Source organism: Sapajus apella, unplaced genomic scaffold, assembly GCF_009761245.1.
Source record: "Sapajus apella isolate SASKATOON/1434 unplaced genomic scaffold, GSC_monkey_1.0 scaffold3, whole genome shotgun sequence".
In the NCBI taxonomy this organism is placed as follows: domain Eukaryota; kingdom Metazoa; phylum Chordata; class Mammalia; order Primates; family Cebidae; genus Sapajus; species Sapajus apella.
Genome location: NW_022436943.1, coordinates 21,394,235 through 21,421,312, shown reverse-complemented (window position 1 = coordinate 21,421,312; position 27,078 = coordinate 21,394,235). Strand labels below are relative to the sequence as shown.

At 35.4% G+C, this 27,078-nt stretch overlaps 1 non-coding gene across 1 annotated transcript; it reads right to left on the bottom strand.

Annotated features, from left to right (window-relative positions):
- Positions 1-18,459: 18,459 nt before the first annotated feature.
- On the bottom strand, positions 18,460-18,593 carry LOC116536371. Its single transcript, XR_004262596.1, has one exon. It is a non-coding gene; the product is annotated as a U4 spliceosomal RNA (small nuclear RNA).
- Between the last annotated feature and the right edge of the window lie 8,485 nt (positions 18,594-27,078).

Genomic DNA, 27,078 nt, shown 5'->3' with positions numbered 1-27,078 from the left:
TTTGGTAGTAAATTATTTGAGGATGGAATGGACTGTATTCTAGTTCTTAATAGCCATTTGTTCTAGGAAGTTCAGTTATTGAATATTGTAGCATCATTTTTGTACCTGAAATGAGTTTCACTCCACAGCTGGTATGCTTCTGTTGAGGTGAAATAAAACAAACATGTTTCACTATGAAGTCTTTCCCACAATTCTAGTTAAGATTTTAAATATAAATCACAACAAGAGCTCCAAGAAAATATTTATTGCTCTTCCCAGGCATTAGGAGAAATGCTGCTCTGGACATGTCATTCAGAGCGAATCAAGATACCACTGTTCAGACATTGCTAGAAGAATCACTAAAGGATTGTTAGGAATAACACACCTGGAAGAAAAGATTCCATTGTTTCTTAATTATTTAACAATTTAAAGTATTTAAAGCTGACTGATATAAGCAAGCAAGGAGAAATTTTTAGTTTGCTGAATCCAAAGGCTGCTCAAAATAGCTTTAAACTGTTTTTTTTTTTGCTGTAATTATATGGTTTCTTAAATTATCACATTACTTATGTCATACTGGACCTCCTATTTAAAAAATGACAGTGTAATTTGTGTGACTTAACAAAAAAAAACTGTGTTTCTGACATATAACTACTTCTCTAGAAATTGATGTCATAGAGAAAATATATATATATACACTTCATTTTAAGTATTCTTGTTTTTATTTTATAGCATGGTAATCAAATTGCTTATGAGATCAACAAAAATGCCACTTAATGTTTTCTTCTTAAATTGCCATTACAGGATAAATGCTATTTCTATTTTAATAGTTATAATCCATAGGTAACATTTTATGGATGGAAGGAATATTCTTTTTCTATACTGACTTCTATGCCTATGCCTCATGTATACTCACTTGGATTTATTTTATATCCTATTATTGGTTTAGTTCAAGACCAAATAAATTAAACAATGAATAGTCTACAGATATTTCCCATGAGATAAGGGCACTTGATTTTATTTTTCCCTTTTCCTACATAATATTGCAATAAGCGTCTTTTGAAACTCATGGCAAGCTGTCTGTGTTGCTGCACTTCCTTTTATTCCAAAACCCAGCATATGCATAAGTAGTGTTGGACATGAAGACTTTTTCATTAAACTTGTTTGCACATTGAAATTACTTGAGTAAAATTTTAAACACATTTGGTTAACATAACCCATGTGTATTCCTACAGCAGAGATAATCCCCCTGCACACATTCTTGGAGAGACTGTAACAAAGGAGCAGCAATACAAGTCAGAGAACAATTCTGCTTGATTTTCCTGTGCAGTCATTTTATCAGGGACAAGGAATATTCCACAGTGGTGCCCAGATGAAGGCTGCACGCATTCCCCAGCATTGCATTGTAGAAGAAAATGAAAAACCTAATAGCATTTTGATGTATTCCAGTTAGGTTTTCCATTAAGAGAAAAAGGTGATATGTTCACACCATTTGTCAGGAAAAGAAGAAATGAAGAAAATGTTGACAATTTCATTACACTCTGGTTATGGGGTGATCTGAACTTACCTATTACAAGATAAAAAAAACAATTCCAGATATTATTAGTTGAAAACATTATTGTTTATAGTTACTTTAACGTGTACTACAACTATGGAGTTGATATAACTTTATAAACTCAGATTTTAAAGGAGATATTTTATATCATTTACAACCTCACTCAAAAAATTTGTATGCTTTTGAATGCCATAGTATCACACCAAGTCGCACATTGCTGGACGTTTCTCTGATAAATCCAGTCTTGAAAAGAGGATGTACAGGTACCATAAAAATGCTTCTAAGTATATCTTTTTTTTCGTGACCTATGTATTTATTCAGAAGATCTTTTTCCCATTTCTCACATTTTTTTCTTTATTATTGACTACAGGACTACCAGATTTTCTGCTAAGAATATTTCCCTAGGGAGAACAGTTACTGTCCATTTAAAATCAAAGTTAAAAAACTGAACATTTTTTAGGGCGTCAGAGAGATATGTGTTAGATTCAATCTGTTCAACTAGAAATTCAAGATAATACATAGCTTTACTTATGCTTCCTTTACTAATTATTATTAACTATAATATTAGGGTCTTTTATATTAAAACATATTTGGTGTATGTATTCCAAAGCATATTTTCTAAAATGCTATTTGAGTCTGTGATTTTAGAAAGAAAGTTTGTTTAAAAATGCATTATTTATATACATTAAAATATACAGAGCATATAAAACTGCAAAGACATAAAAGTCTTTTATCTGATTTTTAGTAAAATGACTAGTTTATTGGAAGAAAAAAATCATTACATGGTGAGTTTATGAAGTGCTTGTGACCTGAGGATAGCCATGTATGTTAATCACGTCTCACAAAAAGTGTCATAACAAATATTGCTACATAAATATATGAGGTCTGGAGCACCAACCAATAAAGAGAACACAGATTAGCCTACTTGTATGACAATTAGAGAAAAGCTGATAGGCTAGTGGAAAACAGAGGGTATGAGAAGAGGCAGCAGAGAATAAGGAGTATCAGGAGAAGTAAGCTAACCATGAAATAACTTCCCAATCAGTATGAAACATCATATTCACTTACACTCATACTGCCTTCTTTCAGCCTCATAATATTTCTGCAACATATAATGTTAGCATACATCAGTTTTATTTGGTACTCAATTTCTAAGGCACATATCAGAGATTCACAGATTTCTAATCAAGAAGGAACTCAAAACTGCATCTAGTTCATGCACAGCATTCAGGAGGGCTTACTTATCCCTGTTCAGGAACCATGGTACTGTGTCTGAGGAGGCTACTTTGAAATAAACCATTAGTTTTGTTTCCAGCCAATTGCTTAATTAGTGCTAAAATAATTACTTTCTTACAGAGTAAAAATATCATTATTTCAAGTAAATCTCAACTAATATATCTCAAGTGGTATTACAGAATGTTGGTTTAAACATACATACAAACTGAACATAAAATAGGGAATTTATTTTTTTCAAAACTGTAGTAATAATATGAACAATATATATTTTTTAATTTATAAAAATGCTTTTTTCTAGAAATGATTTTTTAAATTTCAATACATATTGTGGTAGATTTTGGAGACATGTACTGGTGTTTGGGCTTCCTTTGTCCAGGTGCATGATAAACTTTATTCATTCCTGCTCACTTAAAATTAAGTGCAGCCATATGCCTTGCTTTGTTCTATGAAGCATGATAATAAAATGATGAGAATCACTTTCAGGTAGGTATTTTATGAGTTAATGTATGCCTTCCCGTGTTTTTTCTTCTTTTCACCTTGGTGAATAGTAGTATCTCTGATAGTGACCTCTATCATCTTGGGTCCCAAAAGAAAGTTGGCAATGACTTGGAGCAGAGTTTGCTGCTGATCTGTAATGAGGGTGATCATGAGTAGAAAACAATCTTTTATTGTCTTAAGCCACGGAGATTTGGAGGTGTTGCATTACTATAGCTTGATGATATGATTACTGATATATTTCTGATATTATCAGTATAATTATCTTTTGCATTTTCAAATTAGAGAAATTAAAGATCTAGAAAACACATATAGGAAGATTTTCATAAGAATAGCCACCGAAACTTAGTGAGATAATCAAAACACAGATTTCCTGCCTTCAGAAACTATGATTTTGAAGTACAATGATAACTAAAACACCCACGTATACATAATCTGATCTATGAGACAAGAACCCATTTAAGCACCTTTCAGTTGCTAATCTCATGTTATCTTCATAATAATCATGTGAGGTGATTGATACTGTACTCATTTTTCAGATGAGAACATTGAGACTTCATAAGATTAAATCACTTGCTCACCGTAATAAAAGTGCTAAACACTGACACAAAAATGATTTTCAAGTCAATCTGACAATAGATTTCTAATCATAGCCAGTCATTTTATTTCTTCCCATGATACAATCGAGTTTCCAATTTGTAAAAATTTAAGACAGTTTAGAAGATTCACTTTATCTAATGAGTAATTATATTGAATCACCTATAGCAAAACTTATTTAAGTATTTTAAAAATGTATTCATTTAGTGTCTGTAACCTTCTTTTATCCCCCTTTTTTGTGGGAAAGTGAGTTATCATGGGAAATCAAGTGAAGCAATTGAGAGAAAAGAAGTGGAAAGTAGGCAAATAAAATAAAGATAGTATAAGAAAGATCAAAAGCAAAATATTTATTACATATCAGCATCTGTGACATTGTGTGATAGGGTCTGCCAGACTATGTACCAGACTTAAGAATTTTAATATGCCTTTTTCCCCCAAAGTCTTCAGGTAGGGGAGCTAAAATATTGCACAGTCAGGATAAAATCCCAGCATTGTGACAATTTCTCTAATGTCTTATTTTGGCTTCTCAGCTGGATATTAAGAGATCTTATCTTTTTAAGTTAGCCCATGGGCATCTCAGTTGTTAATTTGAAAGTCCATTTAACTTACAACACTTTTTAGTAGAGTTTTGTTGTGGTATAAATCTGTACATGATCATAGAGCATTGGAAATGGTTTTTAAATCCAATGCTATTACAAAAAGCTTGCTTTCAGGTCGTTCTGTTTCTTGAAACAAATAAAGCAATAGAAACAGCTAATGAAAGAGCTTTCTTATAATTTGCCTTTTTTCAAAAATACATTAATCATTCTGCGCGCTCCCTCTCTCTCTCTCTGTCTGACACACACACACACACACACACACACACACACACACACACACACACAACTGGCACATCCTAGAAAGCATCTCAAAGAAGAAATAAACAGCTAGTTCAAATAAATGAAGTTCACTGTTGATCATATGAGATCCAAATGTGGTCAGCAACACAATTATGTGCCATTGCAAGTAGATAGCTTTCAGAGTTTTCTAACTTCCAGCCTTTATTTCTTGTTTCCCATCCATGGAAAAAGGAAAAATGAGTTAGAGACATTGTAGCAAAAGGACAAAGGCTTTCAACCCTGATTATAGCTCTAAGAAGTAAGCATCAGCACATCCATCCTGGGAGGGTTCTGGCTACTGAGAGCAAACGGCAGTACTAGATTGAACACAGATATTGTCAAGATAACACTGCAACTTCCTTTTTCTCCAAAATAAAGTCTCCGGTATCAGTGTTTTAGGGACAAGGGCATTTCCCAGAAACTTTCCAATCATCTGTAATAGTCATGAATAATAAAAACTAGCATTTGTGGAGCACTCTATAGTGTTTGAAGATTTTTTTTTCTTAAACATTATTTCTTTTCTTCCTCTGAAAAAAACCAATACCATTATTTCAAAGATAAAGGTGTTGAGTATCAAAACGTGAATCCAAGTGCAAACCCCCATTTTTTTTCACCTCACTACCTGGATATTTGACAGTACTTAATCACCTGCCATCATGTGTAGTGACTTCTTGGAAAACATATGTGCTGTTGCTACTATCAAAGGGGATATAAGATAGTCTATGGAAAGCAGTCTTAAACAAAATGGTTCTTCTTCAGACATGATATTCCAAAGGTTCCAGTGTAAAATATTTGGGGAGAACCATGGGAAAAATTATATTTAAAATAATTGTGGGAAAGAGAGAGTAATTTATAGAGTATTTCTCTAGATGGCAAACCCTTTTCATCCCCACTTTGGGTGAGCACCAGAATCTACAATGCCAACGTTTTGAGACTCAACTAATTAAAATATTTTTCTTGGGCCGGGCACGGTGGCTCACGCCTATAATCTCAGCACTTTGGGAGGCCGAGGAGAGTGGATCATGAGGTCAAGAGATCAAGACCTGCCTGGTCAACATGGAGAAACCCTGTCTCTACTAAAAATACAAAAAATTAGCTGGGCATGGAGGCGCATGCCTGCAGTCCCAGCTACCCAGGAGGCTGAGGCAGGAAAACTGCTTGAACCCAGGAGGTGGAGGTTGCGGTGAGCCGAGATCACACCATTGCACCCCGCCTGGATAACAAGAGCGAAATTCCATCTCAAAAAAAAAAAAAAAAAAAAAAATTTTTTTTAGAAAACCCCAAAGGAGCTGCTTAACTTCAGATTTTTTTTTTAAAAAGTAACAAAGATTTATTGAAAGTGCTTTATCTAAATAGCATCATATAAAACTGTCTCAGTTAACTTAAGCATGAAGAAGTTTTAACCAGCACTACATGATTTACTATCTAAACTTCCAGCTCCTTCTCATTTAGTAACTAGTAAAATCTATGGCTTGAAAGGGATATAGGAAATATCTGTGTATTATCCAGTTTAAATTCTTCTTATTCTAATGTTGTCTGGATTATTTTGAGTAAAAACACGTTGTAGAGTAAGAGGAGAAGCAATGGTTACAGCAAAAGTTTCCAGTAGAAGAATGTAATATAGCTAATATGTAATCCCAAGGAAATACAAGGCACCCCAAAAATCTGCTACTTATTGCCTTCTATCATATTAGTGATGTTTCATGGTAGTTAAAGTTACACACATAAGGCATTATTTCAGAAGAATATACACAGTACAACAAAACTGGGAAATACTATATATATGTGTGTATATATATCTGCATGTGTGTGTATTTGTGTATATGTGTATACATATGTGTACATAACTTTGAATACAAGCATATATATATATATATATATATATATATAATGAGTACATATAGTTCTTGAAGTGTTATTTAATATGCATAATATGTTTCTGTAATTTTTGTGCTAATTTCTCTAGTGTTCCATCAGTTAATGGCCTCTTTCTTTCTCAAATATTTTATATCAGGCAATATAATATATGCAGATGCTCTGTTCATATAGTTAAGAAAAAAAATAACATTGATAGCAGGAAGAGCTATCAGCTTTCCTATAAGGGCATTTGTAGCAGAAATCGTTGGTATCATCAGTTAATCAAGGCAGGATAAAAACAAGCTCTACATACAGTTTACATTTACTATAGAATAAAGGAGACCACCTGTGTTTGAGTTCTTTGGGTATCTGAGTATTACAGATAACTGTTGTCCCAGGGAAAAGCTTTGTCTTATTCTTGGCAGGAATGTTTAAGGATAGAAGATGAATACAGTAATCTAGCTTTCCATGAAGAAATAAAATGTTTGGCTAACTCGTTAGATGCTGAACAGGTAATGGCCAGAACATCTCAGGGAATCCTGTGGGTCAGTGGCTTAGATCAGCAATTCACTCGTTTAACTGTATGTTTCCCTGACAGAACAGTGAACAGTTCTTTCAGAAACACATATATATTTGGAAAAATAAATAATAAATCACTTCTGACTGCCAAATACTTCACAAGTACTTGAGCAGTAACAATTCAGGTAGCTAGATTTGTACGAGTTATCTATTTGTAGTACATGCCCCAATGTGTCTTTGAAGCAATTCAATGTAATCTTTGTACCAGGGAGTTAGTTTATCATTCTCATGAGGGCAGATCATCAAGTATGTGCTGAGGAAAACAGAAGGTTGAACTGAGGAGTAGATCACCTAAAAGAAGGTCAAAAGGATAAAAGGAAAATATAATTTTTTTAGGATACCAGTTTATGGTCTTAACAATGTCCACCCATTTAAAGCTGGGCCACAGTTTCCACCCAAAAATATCTGCTTCTTAATTTCTGTGAACTCTTCAAATCTCTTTGCTGTCATCTTGTGTTGGTTGCTCTGCTCTTCAACTCCTGCTCTGTCTCCTACCTGTCTACATGATCCCTGGGCAAGGCCACCTGGGGAGCCCCAGGCACTGCCATCATCCATCTTGAGATCATCAACGTCGAAAGCCTAGTCGTATTGCAATTTCCACAGAACCTCCAATGTGTGGGCCAAGAAGACAGTACTGAGGTCTAAAAAATAATGTTTTTGACTACTGAATCCTCTTAACTAGTTCCATCAGCTTCCGTCTCCAACTTCCCATCTCTATGGTGTGCTTAATACGACTCCAAGACACTTGGCATGCATCGGAAGCCTTTCCATTGTAGTCTATACTTCTCATTTCCTTTTTTTTTTTTTTAATACAATATCTCATGGCTAATGTGAAAGAACATCATCTCTTTACAACTAGCTGAAAAACGACTGCCCCATGCATATATTATTATACAAAAACAAACACTACCCTTGTTTGAAAGGAGAAGAGGGTGGTATAGCCTGGACTAATCAACAGATTAGTTTTGATTATGATTTTTAGATTATATACCTGTATTTTGATTTAACAATATAAACATGTATTTTGTAAAAAATAATGTGATTTATAAAAGTGAATTTTCTGGATATGTGAGACCCACCAGTTAGCACCCACTTCAACTTTTCTATAAGAAAGTCTAAAGTCTTGGCCAGGTGTGATGGCTCATACCTGGAATCCCAGCTCTTTGGGAAGCCGAGGCAGGCAGATCATAAGGTCAGGAGACTGAGACCATCCTGGCTAACATGGTGAAACCCCATCTGTACTAAAAATACAGAAAAAAAATGCCTGGGGTGGTGGTATGTGCCTGTAGTCCCAGTTACTCAGGAGGCTGAGGCAGGAGAATAGCTTGAACCTGGGAGGTGGAGGCTTCAGTGAGCCAAGATCGCACCACTGCACTCCAGCCTGGGTAACAGAGCGAGACTCCGTCTCAAAGTAAAAAAAAAGAAAGTATAAAGTTTCTACTTTCTGTTTAAATTGACAACATTTTTAAAACTATTCATTGTTCTGACTTTTTTTTGTCTTTTTTTAAGACAGAGTTTTGCTCTTTTTGCCCAGGCTGGAGTGCAATGGTGCTATCTTGGCTCACTGCAGCCTCTGCCTCCTGGTTCAAGTGATTCTTCTGCCTCAGCCTCCTGAGTAGTTGGCATTACAGGTATGCACCACCAAGCCCAGCTAATTTTGTATTTTTAGTAGAGATGGGCTTTCTCCATGTTGGTCAGGTTGGTCTTGAACTCCTGACCACTGGTGATCTGCCCGCCTCAGCCTCACAAAGTGCTGGATTTACAGACGTCAGCCACTGTGCCCAGCCTGTTCTGACTTCTTAAACAGAATAAAATAAATGTAATTTTTGGCTGCTACTGAAATATATTATTTCATTTTTATTATTATAATAAAGTGATACTGTTAGATGAGGTAGTCAGGAAGACATAAGCAGGGCAAGAGAGGGCCACCCTCTCCCACCAGGAATGTCAGGTGATGGTCAGGCAGTTGTTAAACTGTGTCTCTAAATAAAAATTGGTCACAGCCAGCACCAGGGAAAAGCAGTCTCCCAATAGAAAACATCTGAAACCTGTGGTTACCAGCTTCTCGATAAGATCTCAGGAGTTTGGTGAAGTAAACTCAAGCATGTACACTATGGGGCAAAATGGCAAAGTTTAACTGTTACATGACCTTCTAGAAATACTCAACTGGTAAGGGAAGAACAGCGTAAGTGAGCACGTGCATACTTTCAGTGAACACATTCTGCATGCGGCCCCTCGAAAGTGCTGGCAGGCCACTGCGCATGTGGACAGCCCATCCTGCGGGAGAAATCAGGGATGCATGCCACCTTATAAAACCCCAAGTCAAGGGTCAAACCACAGACTTGACTCTCTCAGCTTGCCCACTTGACCCTTTTCCAAGTATACTTTACTTACTTTCGTTCCTGCCCTAAAATGTTTTAATAAACTTTCTGCTTCTCTAAAACTTGCTTCAGTTTCTCACTCTGCCTTATGCTTCCTCAGTCAAATTATTTCTTCTGAGAATGCAAGAATTGAGGTTGCTGCAGACCTGTATGGATTGGCTGCCCAAGGGACTCTCCACTTCTGGTAGGTTTTATCAACTTACATTGAATGATCTGGCCCTGAGGTACACCTGCCTACATAAGAAGGCACAAACTATTGACCTTTCTGTGGCTACCAGTATTTGAAATTAGAGATTTTTGAAGCATTTCTGAAATGTCAGAATAAGAACCTCCCAGAAAATCTACCCTTCCATCCATCAAACCGCCAAGGACACTGGCAAAAATTGTCAACATTAACTTTTTAAAACTTTGGAAATTAACTAAAGGCTGGCCACAGTTTAAAGAATGTTTATTCAATTAAAAAAAAGGTAAATTCCTGAAGAGTGAACATTGTCGCATTTGTAACTTGCCCTATACCACCCCTTTTCTCCCCAGCTCCATAGGATCCGGGAGAACTAGAAGCCCTATAACCACCATTGATGTGAAGACCAAGAGCCTGGCATCACCCACAGGAAGAAGAAGGGATTAGGAACCTTCCAGGAAACTCCATTCTCAGAAAATTGTCAACACTTTTCCTTTTTTTTTTTCATTTTGAATGTTACCTGCCCTATTCTGTAGGTACTTGAGTTTGTGACCATTAGTCCATATACTTAACTTTTCCTTCCTTTCTTGTGGTAATTTTTTTCTCTTAAACATTTACTTGGCTGAGTGCAGTGGCTCACACCTGTAATCTCAGCACTTTGGTAGGCCGAGGTGGGTGGATCATGAGGTCAGGAGTTCAAGACCAGCCTGGACAACACAGTGAAATCCTGTCTCTACTAAAGATACAAAAATTAGCAAAGTGTGGTGCACATGCCTGTAGTCCCAGCTACTTGGGAGGCTGAGGCAGGAGAATCACTTGAACGTGGGAGGCAGAGGTTGCAGTGAGCAGAGATTGCACCACTGCAATCCAGCCTGGGTGATAGGGTAAGACTCCGTCTAAAAAAAAACCCTTTACTCAAAATTCCCTGCTGTTTTAATGCCAACTATTGCTTTCATTTCCTTCCCCATGTTTTATAATTTAGTTACATATTTTTACTTTAACAACATTATAACAAATGTCTTAAAGTCCTGAGAATTTTCCAAGTAATATCTTAAGTCTTAAACCTTTCTAATGTCTGTTATCAAAATAACATATAATTTTGGAGTTAAATAAGACTTCAAAGATAACATAATGAATTTATAGATAGACACTTTAGCTTTCTTCTCTTGGATTCAGTGTAGCTGACACCCACTCATTTAAACATTTGTGATTACAAATTGAAAAAAAAAAATAGGAGAGCTTAAACAAGAATTAAATAAATTATAAATGCATTGGATAATTAGGTTTAATGAAAAAAGCTGAAATGCCAGAAAATTTGGTATGAATAATAATAATAAATCAAATATTTATCACCATTATGAATCAATTATAATGCTGAACGTGAACAACAGGTATTTGATTCTTCCTCTCGTGTTGAGGTAGCAGAACATTTTCAATGCTCATAATAACTCAAAAACATGTTAAATATCTTTTCTTCTAGCACATATTCTTTGAGAACAAGATTCTACAATGGCCCTCAATGATCTATACCTCTAGGTATTTGTCCTTTTGGATAGTGCCTTCCAGAGAAAAAGAGGCTAATATCTGTATCTAAAAGGACCTTGTTGAAATGATGGTGTCTTACTTTTGGGGCTATGCCATACAGAATATTGGAGCTGACACTTTTCTCTCTGGAGGTAGTCAGATTTCAGACTTCAAAAAGTCCTGTGGAGTGACCCAGTGAGGAAAACACTGAGTTCTTCTGCCAACACCAATACCAACTTGCCAGCGATCTGAGAGAGCCATCTTGAAGGCAAATGCTGTAGCCCCAGCAAACCTTCAGATGACTGCAATTCTAGCCAACATCTTGAAGTCTCATGAAAGGCCCTGAGACAGAGCCACCCCAATTACCTACTTTCAAATTTCTAACATACATTTGTGAGACATAATAAATATTTCTTTTTGTTTAAGGCACTACCTTTTTGAGTATTTTGTTGTTTTGAAGTAGATAACAAATCCATAATTTGATACCTGACATTAGAGTACTTACTGTCCAAAAACACCTAAAACTTTGGAGACTTTGGGAAAGGGGCAAGGGAGGAATCTCAAGAGATTTTAGGAGAGTGATAGTAAAAGCCTAAAGCACTTTGAAGAGACTATTAACTTCTGCTGAAGGCCATCAAAGAGTATTCCAGTGAAGACTTATGGGGAAGTGAATAAAATGTTATTGGAAACTGTAAGAAATATAATCCTTTTTATGCAATGGCAGAAACTTAGCAGTAGTGCTACCTCTGATAATAAGAAAAGTAGATAATGTGCCTAATAAACTGATTGACATAGAAAATTTTCCAGCCAGAGTTTTAAGGATGTTGCCTGAATACTACTTACATCTTCTAATAGAATATGAAATGTGAGTGGTAAGATAAAAGTAAACGATCATACATAAAGGAGCTGGAATTTGCTGCCTTTGAAAGTTTCCAAGTTTCCTAGATTGTCAATACACTAAAATTAAGGAATAATATTTAGTCCAAAAAAAAAAAAAACTGCACACGCAAAAAACAATAAGCAAATCTAAGGTGCTCCTTGGAATGTATAATAAAGATACAGCTAAGAGTGTGGCTATAAAATATTTGTTAAGATCTCAGAAGAATCTAAGAGCGTGCCTGAACAAAGAAGTCAGGGATATGGTTTCTAAAAAGTTTAAAGGTTTAAAAGTTCAGCAGCCTTGGTAGAAGCCTACAAGAGGGAATGTTCATTTGAATATAATTGGGAGTGTGGTGTTTGATTAATGGGGTAAAACCCCGATAAGGTTCATAGATGACCACAGACATTTTAAGAAAAGTATATGCACAGAAACACCATCAACTTGAACTGAAGGGGAAGAGAGACTAGAAAATGGAAAGAATCTTTTGGAAATCAAAATTTCTATAAAATGAAACCTTGTTTATAATTATTCTGAGATCCATTCATTTCAAGAGATATATCTCTTGACAAAGAAAGTATAGATCAGAGGGTATAACATGGACCTTCTGAAGCAGAGCAACAAGCCATGGTGACATATTACCAGGCCCTCATGTCTTACTGAAAGAACTGCTAATATATTCCCTGTTGGATTTTAGAACTAATGTGGACCCGTAGCTTCTGTGTGACTCATTTGTCCTAGTATTTAACAGGACAACCTATAGTGGTTATATCATGTTTGTTCTATTATTGTATACTGGATTTGTGAGGGAAGAACACTTGTCTCTAGTTCACATGAGTTCAGATTGACAGAATTTCAGTTTGACACACCTATAGTAGTCTGAACAATTATACTTAAATTAAAATAATTAATTTATATTATGCACTTCATAACATACTTGGCCACTTGAAAAATAAAAGGATTCTCATACTTCATTTCCAAGCAAGCAACCTCCTACTTTTTGTCTTTTGTATAAGTCAGCATACTTTGGTCACAATTAGCAAAAACCCAAACTTGATCTGTCTTTTAAAGAGCGAGAGAGGATACAGTGTTCAGTTAACTTTAAATATGGAACATTGAACGGCTTAGGCATCAACAAGGGTCCAGTTTTTTCTGATTGCCATTATCCATTATTTGCGTTTCATCTTAAATGGACTCTCTTTATAATCAATAACATCAGTGAGGACAACAATCTCCCTCATTTAGTTCCTATAATAAGAGAACTTACTGACTCTAAATTCCCGAGAGTAGAAAGACTGAAATCTCACACCCATCTAAGAGACAGGAAAATGAAATGTGTTTATTGAATTAGCTTAAGTTGTATATGGTTTTTATCAGAAATAAGTAATGGTGGAAAAAATTTTGCCAGTTTCAATATAAAATTCTGGATCTTAAAATCAGGGGTTGCTATTTTAATTTTAGAAAGAAACAGACCTTATCCCAACAAAGGTAAAAAAAGACAAAGACAAAAATGGTAAAGGTTTCAATTCAACAAGAATGTCTAACTGAACGAAATATATGTTCACTCACCAGAGAGGCACCCAGATTTATAAAGCAAGTTTTTAGAGACACGTGAAGAGACTTAGATAACCACACAGTAATAGTGGGAAACAACACTTCTCTGAAAGTATTAGACGGATTATCAAGGCAGAAAACTAACAAAGATATTAAGAATCAAAACTTGACACTTGACTAAATGGACCTAATAGACATCCACAGAACTCTTCACCCAAAAACAATAGACTATACATTCTTCTCATCTCATCTGGACATGGCACATACTCTAAAATCAACCACACAATCAGGCAGAAAACAATTCTCTGCAGATTAGGAAAAAAAAAAAAAAGATATTATACCAACCACACACCTGGACCACAGCACAACAAAAACAAAAGCATTGTTGAGAAAATAGCTTAAACCTATACAATTACATAGAAATTAAACAACTTGCTCCTGAGTGACTTGTGGGTAAATAGTGAAATTAAGGCAGAAATTAAGAAATTCTTATGCCCACATCAAAAAGTTAGAAATATTTCACATTAACAAGTTAACATCATAACTGGAAGAACCAGAGAAACAAGGGCAAACCAATCCCCAAAGCTTGCAGAAGATAAGAAATATCAAAAATCAGAGCTGAACTGAAGGAAATGGAGAGGGAAAAATCCATTCAAAAGCTCAATGACTCCAGAAGTTGGTTATTTGAAAGAATTAATATGATAGATAGATGACTAGCTAGGCTAATAAACAAAATAAAAAGAGAGAAAGTCCAAATGAAAATAATCTGAAAAGACAAAGAGGACCTTACACTGACCCCACAGAAATATATATATATATATATTTAGAAATATATATATATTTATTTATATATATATTTAGAAAAAAATAATCCAGAGACTACTACAAACACCTTTATGCACACAAGCTAGAAAACCCAGAAGAAATTGATACATTCCTCAAAACATACACCCTCCATGACTGAATGAGAAAGAAATAAAATCCCTGAACAGATTAATAATGAGTTCTGAATTTAAATTAGTAATAAAGACCTATCAACTATATAAAGCCAAGGACCAAACAGATTCACTGCCCCTTCTACCAACTATATAAAGAATAGCTGATACCAATTTATACTAAAACCATTCCGAAAAATCGAGGAGGGGTGACTTCTTCCTAACTCATTTTATGAGGCCAGCATCATCCTTATCCCAAAACCTGGCAGAGATAAAACTAAATAAAAAGAAAAGAAAACTTCAGGTCCTTCAGGCCAATAGCTTGATGAATATAGATGCAAAAATACTCAATAAAATAACAGCAAACCAAATATAGCAGCACATTAAAAAGTTAATCCATCATAATAACTAGACTTTATCTCTGGGATGCAAAGTTACTTCAAAATATTGAAATTGGGCCAGGCGTGGTGGTTCACGGCTGTAATCCCAGCATTTTGGGAGGCTGAGGCAGGTGGATCACCTGAGGTGAGGAGTTCAACACTAGCCTGGCCAACATGGCAAAACCCCATCTCTACTAAAAATACAAAATTACCCAGACATGGTGGTGCATGTCTCTAGTCCCAGCTACTTGGAAAGGGAAGCTGAGGCAGGAGAATCACCTGAATCCAGGAGGAAGAGGTTGCAGTGAGCCAAGATTGCATGATTGCACTCCAGCCTGGGCAACAAGAGCAAAATTCCATCTCAAATAAATAAATAAATAAATAAAATTTAGAAAAGCAATTAATAAATGTGATTCATCACATAAAAATAACTTAAAACAAAAATCACACAATCGTTTCAATAGATACAAAAAAGCCTTTTCATTGAATTCAACATCCCTTCATGTTAAATCACTTAACACACTAGGCATTGAAAAACATGTTTCAAAATAGTAAGAGCAATCTTTGAAAAAGCCACTGGCAACATCATACTGAATGGGCAAAAGCTGGAAGCATTCCACCTGAGAAGCGAGACAAGAATCTCCTTATCACCACTCCTATTAAACATAGCTCTACAAGGCCTAGCCGGAACAATCAGATGAGAGAATGAAATAAAGGCGTCAAATCAGAAAAGAGAACCTCAGACTACCCCTGTTTTCAGATAACATGATTCTATATCAAGAAAACCCCATTGTCTCTGCCGAAGTGTTCCTTTATATGACAAACAACTTCAGAAAAGTTTCTGGATACAAAATCAATGTAGAAAAATCACTAGCATTCATATACATCAAGAACATCTAAGCTGAGGCCAAATAAAAAATGCAATTCCATTCATAGTAGCTGCAAAAAGAATAAAATGCTAGGAATATGCTAACCAAGGAGGTGAAAAATCTCTACAAGGAGAATAACAAAACACTTCTCAAAGCAGTAAGAGATGACACAAACAAATGGAAAAACGTTCCAAGCTCATGGATAGGAAAAAATAAATATTGTTAAAATGCCCATACTGCTCAAAGTAGTTTACAAATTGAATGCTATTCCTACCAAATGACTAATGACATTCTTCACAGAATTATATATAAAAAACTATTTCAAAATTTATATGGAACCATAAAAGTTCTCGAATTGGCAAAGCAACCCTAAGCATAAGGAATAAAACAGGAGGCATTATACTACCTGACTTCAAACTATACCAAAAGGCTACAGTAACCAAAACAACATGGTACTGTACAAAAACAGACAAATAGACCAATGGAACAGAACTGAGAGTTCAGAAATAAAGCCACACACCTACAATTATCTAATCTTTGAAAAGTCAATGAAAAATAAGCATTGGGGAAAGGACCCCCTATTGAATAAATGGTGCCGGAATAAGTGGCTAGCCATAAACAGAACATTGAAACTGGATCCCTTCCTTAGACCATATACAAAAATCATCCCAAGATGGATTAAAGACTTAAATTTAAACCTAAAACTAAAAAAATTCGTAGAAAAAAGGATAGGAAATACCATTCTGGACATAGGACCCAGCAAAAATTTCATGACAGAGACGACAAAATCAATTGCAATTGCAATAAAAATTGACAAATGGGACCTAATTAAATTAAAGAGCTTCTGCACAGCAAACAAACAAATGAACAACAGCAACAAAAAAAAACTATCAACAGAATAAACAGACAATATACAGAATGGGAGAATGTATTTGCAAACCTCATCTGTCAGGCTTCATATCCAATACCTATAAGAACGTTAAATTTACAAGCAAAAAACTAACAACTCCATTAAAAAGTGGGTGAAGGACATGAACAAAACTTTTCAAAACATGACATACACATGGACAACAAGTATATTAGAAAATGCTCAACATCACTAATCATTAGAGAAATGCAAACCAAAAACACAATGAAATACCATTTTACGCCAGCCAGAATGGCTATTACTAAAAAGTCAAAAAATGACAGATGGTGCCAGGTTGCTGGGAAAAAGCAAAAGCATATACACTACTGATGGGAATGCAAATTAGTTCAGCCATGTAGAAAGCAGTCTGACGATTTCTCAGAACACTCCAAACAGAGTTACATTTCAAACCAGCAATCCCATGATTGGCTATATACACAAAGGAATATAAATTGTTCTACTATAAAGAAACATGCACATGCATGTTTATCACAGTGCTGTTCACAATAACAAAAACATAGAATCAACCTAAATTCCCAACATTAGACTGGATTAAGAAAAATGTGGTACATACACACCATGGAATACCATGAAGTCATGAAAAAGAATGAGATCATATTATTTGCAGCAACATGGATGGAGTTAGAGGCCATTATCCTAAGCAAACTGATACAAGAACAGAAAATCAAATGTTCTAACTAATGAATGAAAACTAAATACGGAATACATGTGGACACCAAGAAGGGAACAACAGATACAGAAGCCTACTTGAGGATGGAAGAAGGGAGAGGATAAAGATTGAGAAACTCTCTATCAGGTACTATCCTGTTATCAAGATAAAGAAATAATCTGCACACCAAATCCTCATAACATGAAATCAGCCGTATAACAAACCTGCACATTTATACCTGAAACTGCAATAAAAGTGAAATAAAAATTCTAGATTTTGAGAAAATTGAGGACTGCATAAATGAAGATTATATCCTGACCTTTTGTTTTGCCTTGTTTTTCAATTGTCTTTTGAAAATTTTTAATCAATGTATGGGGTATAAATGCAATTTTGTTATATCAACATATTATAGTTGTCAAGGCAGAGGTTTTAGAGTACTCAATTTCTGAATAATGTACATTGTACTCAATAAGTAATTTCTCATCATCCATTCTCCTCCAGTCTCTTCACCTTGCAAGTTTCTATTGTCTATTATTCTACTCTCTATGTCCACATGAACACATTTTTTAGCTCTCACTCATGAGAAAGAACATGCCATATTTGTCTTTTTGTGTCTGACTTACTTCACTTAAGGTAATAACCTCTAGTTTTATCCGTGTTTCTATAAAATACATGATATCATCTTTTATGGCTGAGTAGTATTCAATGGTGTATAGATGCCACATTTTCTTTATCCAATCATTTGCTGATACTTAGGTTGATTCCCTATCTTTGCTATTGCAAATAGTGCTGCAATAAACACATGTGTGCAGATATCTTTTTGATATATTAATTTTTTTTCTTTGGGTAGATCTCAGCATTGGGATTGCTGAATCAAAGGGTAGATCTACTTTTGGTTTGTTGAAAAATTGCTATGCTATTTTCCAGACAGGCTGTACTAATTACAATCCCACCAACAGTGTATAAATATTCCCTTTTTTCTTTCATTCTTTTTTTTTTTTGGTTCAGTCCCTGTAGAGCCTGCCAAAATTTGCCAATGCCGACTATATCTCAAGTCGTCATGGTGGGGTATTGGGAAAAGTTTTCATTTAGCAACAATCATACCTCAGATTAACTTCATTGGCTATGTCTGGTAAAATGATACCACATTGCAGTTTTACTTTGCATTTCTCTGATAATTAGTGATGCTGAGTCTTTTTCACATATCCCTTGGCCATTTGTATGTCTTTTTTTGAAAAATACCTATTCATGTCTCTTGCCTGCTTTTTCATGAAATTATGTCTTATTGTTGTCGTTATTTGAATCCCATGCCCATTCTGGTTATTAGTTCCCTGTCAGATGCATTGCTTATAAATGTTTTCTTCCATTAAGCAGGCTGTCTGTTCACTCTGTTGATTATTTCTTTTGCTAGGCAGAAGCTTTTGTCTTTGAGAGTAAATAGGGCTCATTTTTGGTCTCATGGCTTATTTATTGGAGGTGGATTATGGAGACAAGTTTTTGACTGAAGAAAGAAATGATTCAGATATGATATCGTTTAGATACAATTTCAGTACTTGCTTCTCAGATTGGGTCTGCATCCAAAATAATTTAATCTAGGGAAAAGAAAAAGTTAAATTACAGATGGCCTGTGATTTATTTCTGCCTTGGTCATAAGGATGAGGTGGATGTGGAATGTTCACATCAGAAGGAAAAGAAGATTACAAAGTTTAATCTCCAACATGATAACTAGATGTATTAGCCAGTTTTCATACTGCTATAAAGAACTGCCCAAGACTGAGTAATTTATAAAATAAAAAGATTTAATTGACTCACAGTTCAGCATGGGTTGAGAGGCCTCAGGAACCTTACAATCAACCTTACAGAAGGAGAAAGAGAAGCAAGACACCTTCTTCACAAGGCACCAGAAAGGAGAATGAATGTAGGAGCAACTATCAAACACTTATAAAACCATCAGATCTCACAAGACTCATTCACTATCACAAGAACAGCATGGGGGAAACTGCTCCCATGGTCCAGCTACCTCTAACTGGTCTCTCCCTTGACATGTGGGGATTATGGGGATTATAATTCAAGATGAGATACAGGTGGGGACACAAAGCCCACTGATATCACTAGATATTTAGGTAAATACACTAAGGTATATTAAGAAGAGAATCTTGGTTTTTATGTGTTTTTCAGTGATTTCTTAGCTAGGGATTGCTTACAATTAACACTCCCAGAATTTGTGGATGTTTTAGACATAGATCCCTGGAGAATGTCACATACTAGGCCCTTTGATACACTAAACCTTATATGATATGACTCTATGGAGCATGACTGCTTTAATCTTGCATTTCACAGACAGCCTCAGAGAAATTAAGTAGCTCGCCTATTTTATGCATTTATTAAGTGCTAAAAGCATAATTTGAATTTCAACTGTTTGGTGCTTGAAGTGATGTTAGCAACCATTATACTATGATAATTCATAGAATAAGAAAAATGCAGGATATTTAGCTTTTTATAATTTACTTACTATTTTGACTATGTATTAAAGCCCTGTACTTGAGGTCTTGGTGTATTTTAGAAGCCCCATTTCTCTGAAATTAATACTAACTTTAACTGTTCTCAAAGTATAGGTTTTAAGGTCAGAAGGCTATATCATTTTTATTGGTTGAAGTTAAGTCTTTTTACCAAAACTGGTAAAATTGAGTGAAATATACTGTTTGCATATCCTCTGATATTTGTAGTATAAACTACACAATAATATCTTAGGAAAGTCTTTCTCCTCCTCCTCCTACTCCTCTCCTCTTGATTTTCTGAAACATTACCCTTGATTGGACTTCTGCAGTTAGATATTTGGAGGACAGAATGCCATGCCTTCTACTACAAAGGCCAGATAACTTATATATAGAATGCAAATCTGTATGTATAGATAATACAACTCTTAGTAAATTTAAGGGAAATGAAAACAACTCATAAAGAGGATGTTTCAGCGTGTCTGCTTTCATTCGTGTTTTAGAGATTTATATATTTTATCTCAATTTTCTCTATGACTGAACTATCCCTTTCTTGGTCCCCCCTAACAAATCGTTTTTATTTAGAAAATAAATTTTTATTCTAAAGTTTTTTAAGTCAGAGGAAAAAATGAACTATATTTTATAATTAGAAAGCATACTTGGTTAATTTTCTCACCTTTCTCTGTTGTCATTATCAGAGAAGCCAAGTCATTTAGATGGTCATTATTTCTGTTTCATAAGAAATTAATGTAAATACTTGAAAGTGAGCCCACTATTGTGAAAATACCAGCTCATCAAAACCAACTGAAAACCAAAGCTGTGATAACTACCACCTGCATAATAAGAAGTAGAAGATTGTCTCTAATTCAGTCTCTGCTGGATTCCCTTTGAAATGGTCAGTTGTACTAAATATTCATAGCTTTCAGTAAGCTCCAAACAAAAAAACAGAATCAAATCTGCTGAACCCATTTTCATTACCATCTATACTCAGAGACATAAAGGTTAGAAGCTCTCCATGGTGACCATTAAAGTATTTAGAAATAAAGATGACACTTGTAAGTATAACAGAAACAATAGAATGGAAAATAGAATTAATTTTAATAGCACATTGGCAGACACCCTGTCAGGTAATTTAAAGTCTAGAGAAACTAAAACATAATAATAATAATGCTTAGGCTAGAGTTAGTTTAATTACATGTCAACAGTTAGTTAATACCACAGAAACACTACTAGATCCATTTTTATTTGTTGTAGACCTGATTTTTAATATTTGCATGAAGATCAAATTTTTTATAGTATATAGTAGGTACATTATTAAATATAGGCATTAGAAAGGCTTTATGTCAGTAGAAGAGAGAAATCATTTGGAGCTAAGAGTTAGTTAGCACTCCTGAACTGCCACTATTATAAGACTGGCAAGATTTTTGTGACATTTATTTTTCCCTGAGGAATTAAATGTCTCAGGAAAATATGCCAGGTAATATTTTGTGATAATTGGTTGTATTGAGGATAATGTCTTATATTTTAGGAATTTATAGAAACCTAAAGATTTTTACACTTAAAATATAAGAAATTAAATTGAGAGCATTATAGAGAAATGCATGGAACCAACAATTCATTAATAAATATCTCTAAATAGAATGTAAAATTAAAAGGATTCTGAGGCATACGATTCTACTCTACAAGTTCTTACATTCACATATTCTAAGAGGTCTCTAATTACATCAAAGCTGTTAGAGGTAGTTTAAATAATGTTAACACAAATGCTCCATCTCTGGATTTATACCATGTTGATGTCACCTTTCAACACTTATCACTGCCTTTAGTTGTATATATTTTTTGTATCAGGGGAAGTAAATTTTAATCTGTTGCACACTGTCTCTCTTTTTCTACAGTTTGGAAACTTCTGGGGTGTAGAACACAATGTAATTTTCTGATTGCTGACACTGATAATATAATTAAGAAAATTCTTAGCTTGGACAATTCCTAACTGGATTATGCAGAAAAGGTGTCACACTTGACTGGACGAAAGCTCATATTAGAGGCAATACTTTTCCTTTAGACAAAAATCTAAAATTTGATAGAATAAGGAAAACTTTTGAAATAAAAACACCTTTTATATTTTAGCTGACACTTTGAGTCTTATTCGCTGTCACTAAAATAGAATGAAATCGGTTAGACATGTTTCCTTTCTCTTTTCCTTCACATTTGCTTGCCACACCCCCTTTAACACAGAAGAGAATATGTGACTGAAAATGAAAGACGGACCACATACTGCAATGGGAACATTGTGGTAATACATATGAAATGGTGAGTAAAAATCTAATCTAGTGACATATATTGTGGAGAAAAGTTCTTGTTTACAGATAAGACAGTAAATATAAATATATTTGCTCTAAGACTCAGACTGTGTAGTATACAACAGTTTATGAAAATAATCTACATATAAAATAATAAATTATTGATATAAAACAAATAATGTTTAATCCAAAAATATAAGTGAGACAAATGAGTATACGTTAGTTTACCCAGTACTTTTGCTGCTGTATTTACTTGGTAATGTGTTTTGAATTGATTAACGAGAATTGAAGTAGATATGAAGGATTCTTACAATAATTTTAGGTGAAGGAAACATAGGGAATATTTTTATTCATTCATTCAGTTATTTATGCACTTAGTCAGTTAGCATGTCAGAAAAATTTTGAGCATCTAAGATGAGTATCTTTGTAGCCAGAGATGTTTGTTACTGGATAGGCAGGTTAAGAACTAACTAGTAATTGTTCCTGACCATGTGGAACCAAAAGTTCCAAATAAATGCTATAAAATAAGTGTGCTCTAATAGGTGACTTTTGATTTAGATTTCAGACAAATCATATAGGAAGTCTGCTTGAGAAACAAATATTTAAAGCTAAGATTAGCAAAATGAGTAAGTACAAAGAGACCAATATATTATGTACCAAGAAATATCCATAATGTTTTACATGAGTTTTATCATTATCTCTCACTGCAAACCCAAGAGGTAGGCACTATAAAGCTCATATTTCATAAATAAGGGAAGGTAGGCACTGAGGGGTTAGCATTTGTTTGTGGTCACCTTGTCAGTAAGAGGCATTCATAGGATTCAAACCTTGGCAGGCAGACTCCAGAGTTTTTTCTTTTAACCACTTTATATGTACAAAGTTTAGTTTTGTGAGTGCCCAAATATTCACTCCCATCTACAGATTAACGTAAGATATTGTGGTACCTATGAAAGAAAAATTAACCTGTACAATTTTAATTCTATATCCTTGGTCTTAAACCTTTCTAAGATCCTAGACCCATTGAAATATCTGGTGAATACTAACCACTTTCTCTTCAGAGATTTTAGTGCATATGTGTATGTACAAACATGTCTATGTATATTGTTTTATGTTACATTTCACAGTGTCTTCATACAGCCTAAATATCAAGTTATGAATGTAGAATTAAACAAAGTCTATCCATTTTTCATCCTTTCCCAATACTTTTAAAAAATCGATTCCAAATAATTTTGGTTTTAGGCACAAAATATTTTTTAAATAAATTGTCAGTAAATGGTTTAAAACATAGAGAATATTTTTCTATTAGCAGATTTTATAATCGGTATTTAAATAGCTCTCAAAGCCTATTCAATCTGCCGCATAGTTTAATTCCAAAAAAATTATTTCGAAGTACATAGAAAGAGAGTCCAGGTGTTTGGGAGGTTTTGTGGACTAGCTGGAAAATGTTGCTATTTGCTATAAAATTAGTGGGTTTGTTTTGTTTTCTTTTTGATGGGGGGTGACTGATTACATTAAATCAGCATGTTACCATTGCCTCCCTTGACTCGGATACAGGAGCCACAATATTCCTATGGATAGAAAAAAAATTTTGAACAGTTTCTTACACTAAACCTTGGTCTGTTTCCAGAGTTCATTCATGTCTCATCAATGAACATTTATAGGAATAGTATATTGAGTGCCAATAATAAGTAAGATAGAGTTATAAACTTCATATCAATATTGAGAGTCTATAAAGTCACTCTAATTATTAATATGCATAGATAACTATTAGCTAAACTATTTCTAGTTCCAAGTAATAGAAAACTCAGCGCAAATTAAATAGGTTAGTTGAACACAACTGAAAAGTCTCAAAGTAATCTGTGTCTAGGCATAGCACTTGACTGGTGATCCAAACTAATTTTTCAGGAATTTTTTTCTACCCTCTTGTGTATTGCAACTTCACCTGCAAACTGCTCCCTCACAGTGGTCTAGAATGCATGCTGTAACTTGGAGTACATAATTTTTTTCCCACTACATTAAGAGGCTGCTTCCTACAACTAATAAGTGAAGGTTTACAATTCACTGATTTCACCAAAGGTTCCCACCAGGGAAGTACCATATTCTAGTAAATATCTAAGAGTTTATAAAGCAATACAAGCCTGGTGAGTGTCAAAACTCATATTTATTCTTGTTGCTTTCACTGAAAGACATATATATATATATTTGGATGTTACTACTAAGACAATCATGGGATCCTTGGCTTTACTAGTCTACCTCAAGTTCTATATAATCAAATTTATCTATTAATCTCTTTATCTGATTGTAAAATAGAAATCTTCCCTTGTTTACATTCATTATTAAGTTCACTGTGAGAATGGAGTGCAAGTTAATGGTAATATGACAGTGACCAATCTGCTTCAGATTTGTAGCATTTAGTCTTAACAGAATAGGCTGCCAATATCAGCTGTTGAATCTCCTTTGGAAATTCCACTTTACCATAGACATCCTCACAAGAGTCCCTTTGAAGTCCTCATTCTCTGCTATGTGAAGGAAATTAAGAGACATAATGGAGTTAAAAGGGACCATGCCCTTAAATTTTTAAGCAAACTGTACTGTATTAGTCTGTTTTCATGTCACTGATAAGGACATACCTGAGACTGGGTAATATTAAAAAAAAAGAGGTTTAATGGACTTAGAGTTTCACATGGCTGTGGAAGCCTCACAATCATGGTGGAAGGCAAGGAGTAGCAAGGCATATCTTACATGAGTAACAACAGACAAAGAGACACAGATTGTGCAGAGAAACTTCCCCTTACAAAACCATCAGATCTTGTGAGACCCACTCATTATCATGAGAACGTCAGGGGAAAGACCTGCCCCCATGACTCAATCACCTCCCACCGGCTCCTTCCCACAACATACAGGAATTAAAGATGATATTTGGGTGAGGACACAGCCAAAATACATCATTTTGCCCCTGGTTCCTCCCAAATCTCATGTTTTCACATTTCAAACAATTCCCCAAAGTCTTAAATCATTTCAACATTAACTCAAGTCTACAGTCTGAGGTCTCATCTGAGACAAGGCAAATTTCTTCTGCGTGTGAGCCTGTAAAATCGAAAGCAAGTTACTTACTTCCTAGATAAAATGAGGGTACAGGCATTGGGTAAATACAGCTATTCCAAATGGGAGACATTGGCCAAAACAAAGGAGCTACAGGCCCCATGAAAGTCTGAAATTCAAAAGGGCAGTCAAATCTTAAAACTCCAAATACTCCCCTGTGATTTCATGTCTTACATCCAGGTCACACTGATACAAGAGGTAGGTTTCCATGATCTTCAGCAGCTCCACCCATGTGGCTTTGTACGGTACAGCCTCCCTTCTGGCTGCTTTCATGGGCTGATGTTGAGTGTGTACGGCTTTTCTAGGTGCAAGTTGTCAGTGGATCTACTATTCTTGGGTGTGGTGGATGGTTGTCCTCTTCTCACAGCTCTACTAGGCACTGCCCGGTAAGGTATCACTTGTGGGCTCTGACCCCACAATTCACTTCAGCACTGCCCTAGCAGAGGTTTTCCATGAGGGTCCCACCCCTACGTGGAACTTCTTGTGGGCATCCAGGTATTTCCATACATCCTCTGACATCCAGGCAGTGGTTCCCAAGTCCCAGTTCTTGACTCCTGTGCACTGGAAGCCTCAGTACCATGTGGAAGCTGCCAAGGCTTGAAGCTTGCATCCTCTGAAGCCGTGGCCTGAGCTCTGTGTTTGGCCCCTTTCAGCTTCAGTTGGAGCAGCTGGGACACAAGGCACCAAGTCCTAGGCTGCACTCAGAATGGGGACCCTAGACCTGACCCACGAAACCACTTTCCTTCTAGGCCTCCAGGCCTGTGATAAGAGGGGGTTCTGTGAAGACCTTTAACAACCTCTGGAGACATTTTCCCCATTATCTTGGGGATTCACATTCAGCTCTTTGTTACATATGCAAATTTCTATAGCCAGCAAGGATTTCTCCTCAGAAAATGGGATTTTCTTTTCTATCACATTGTCAGGCTGCAAATTTTTCAAACTTTATGCCCTGTTTCCCTTTTAAAACTGATTGTCTTTAACAGCACCCAAGTCACATCTTGAATCCTTTGTGGCTTAGAAATGTCTTCTTCCAGGTTTCCTAAATTATCTCTTTCAAGTTCTAAGTTCCACACATCTCTAGGGCAGGGGCAAAATGCCACCAGTCTCTTTGCTAAAACATCACAAGAGTCACTTTTGCTCCAATTCCCAACAGGTTCCTCATCTCCATCTGAGGCCACCTTAGCCTGGATTTCATTGTCCGTATCATTAACAGCATTTTGGTCAAAGCCATTCAACAAGTCTCTAGGGAGTTCCAAACCTTCCCACGTTTTCCTGTCCTCTTCTGAGCCCTCTAAGCTGTTCTAACCACTGCGTGTTACACAGTTCCAAAGTCACTTCCATATTTTCAGGTTATCTTTTCAGTAGATCCCCACTCTACTGGTACCAATTTACTGTATTAATCTGCTTTCATGGCTCTGATAAAGACATACCCAAGACTGGGCAATTTACAAAAGAAAGAAGGTTAGTGGACTTACAGGTCCACATGGCTGGGGAAGCCTCACAATCATGGTGGAATGCAAGGAGGAATAAGTCAAGTCTTACATAGATGGCAGCAGGCAAAGAAAGAGATTGTGTAGGGAAACTACACTTTTTAAAAAAACATCAGATCTTGTGAGACTTATTTACTATCATGAGAACAGAACAGGAAAGACCTGCTCCCATGATTCAATCACCTCCCACCATGACCCTCCCACAACACATGGGAATTCAAATGAGATTTGGGTGGGGAC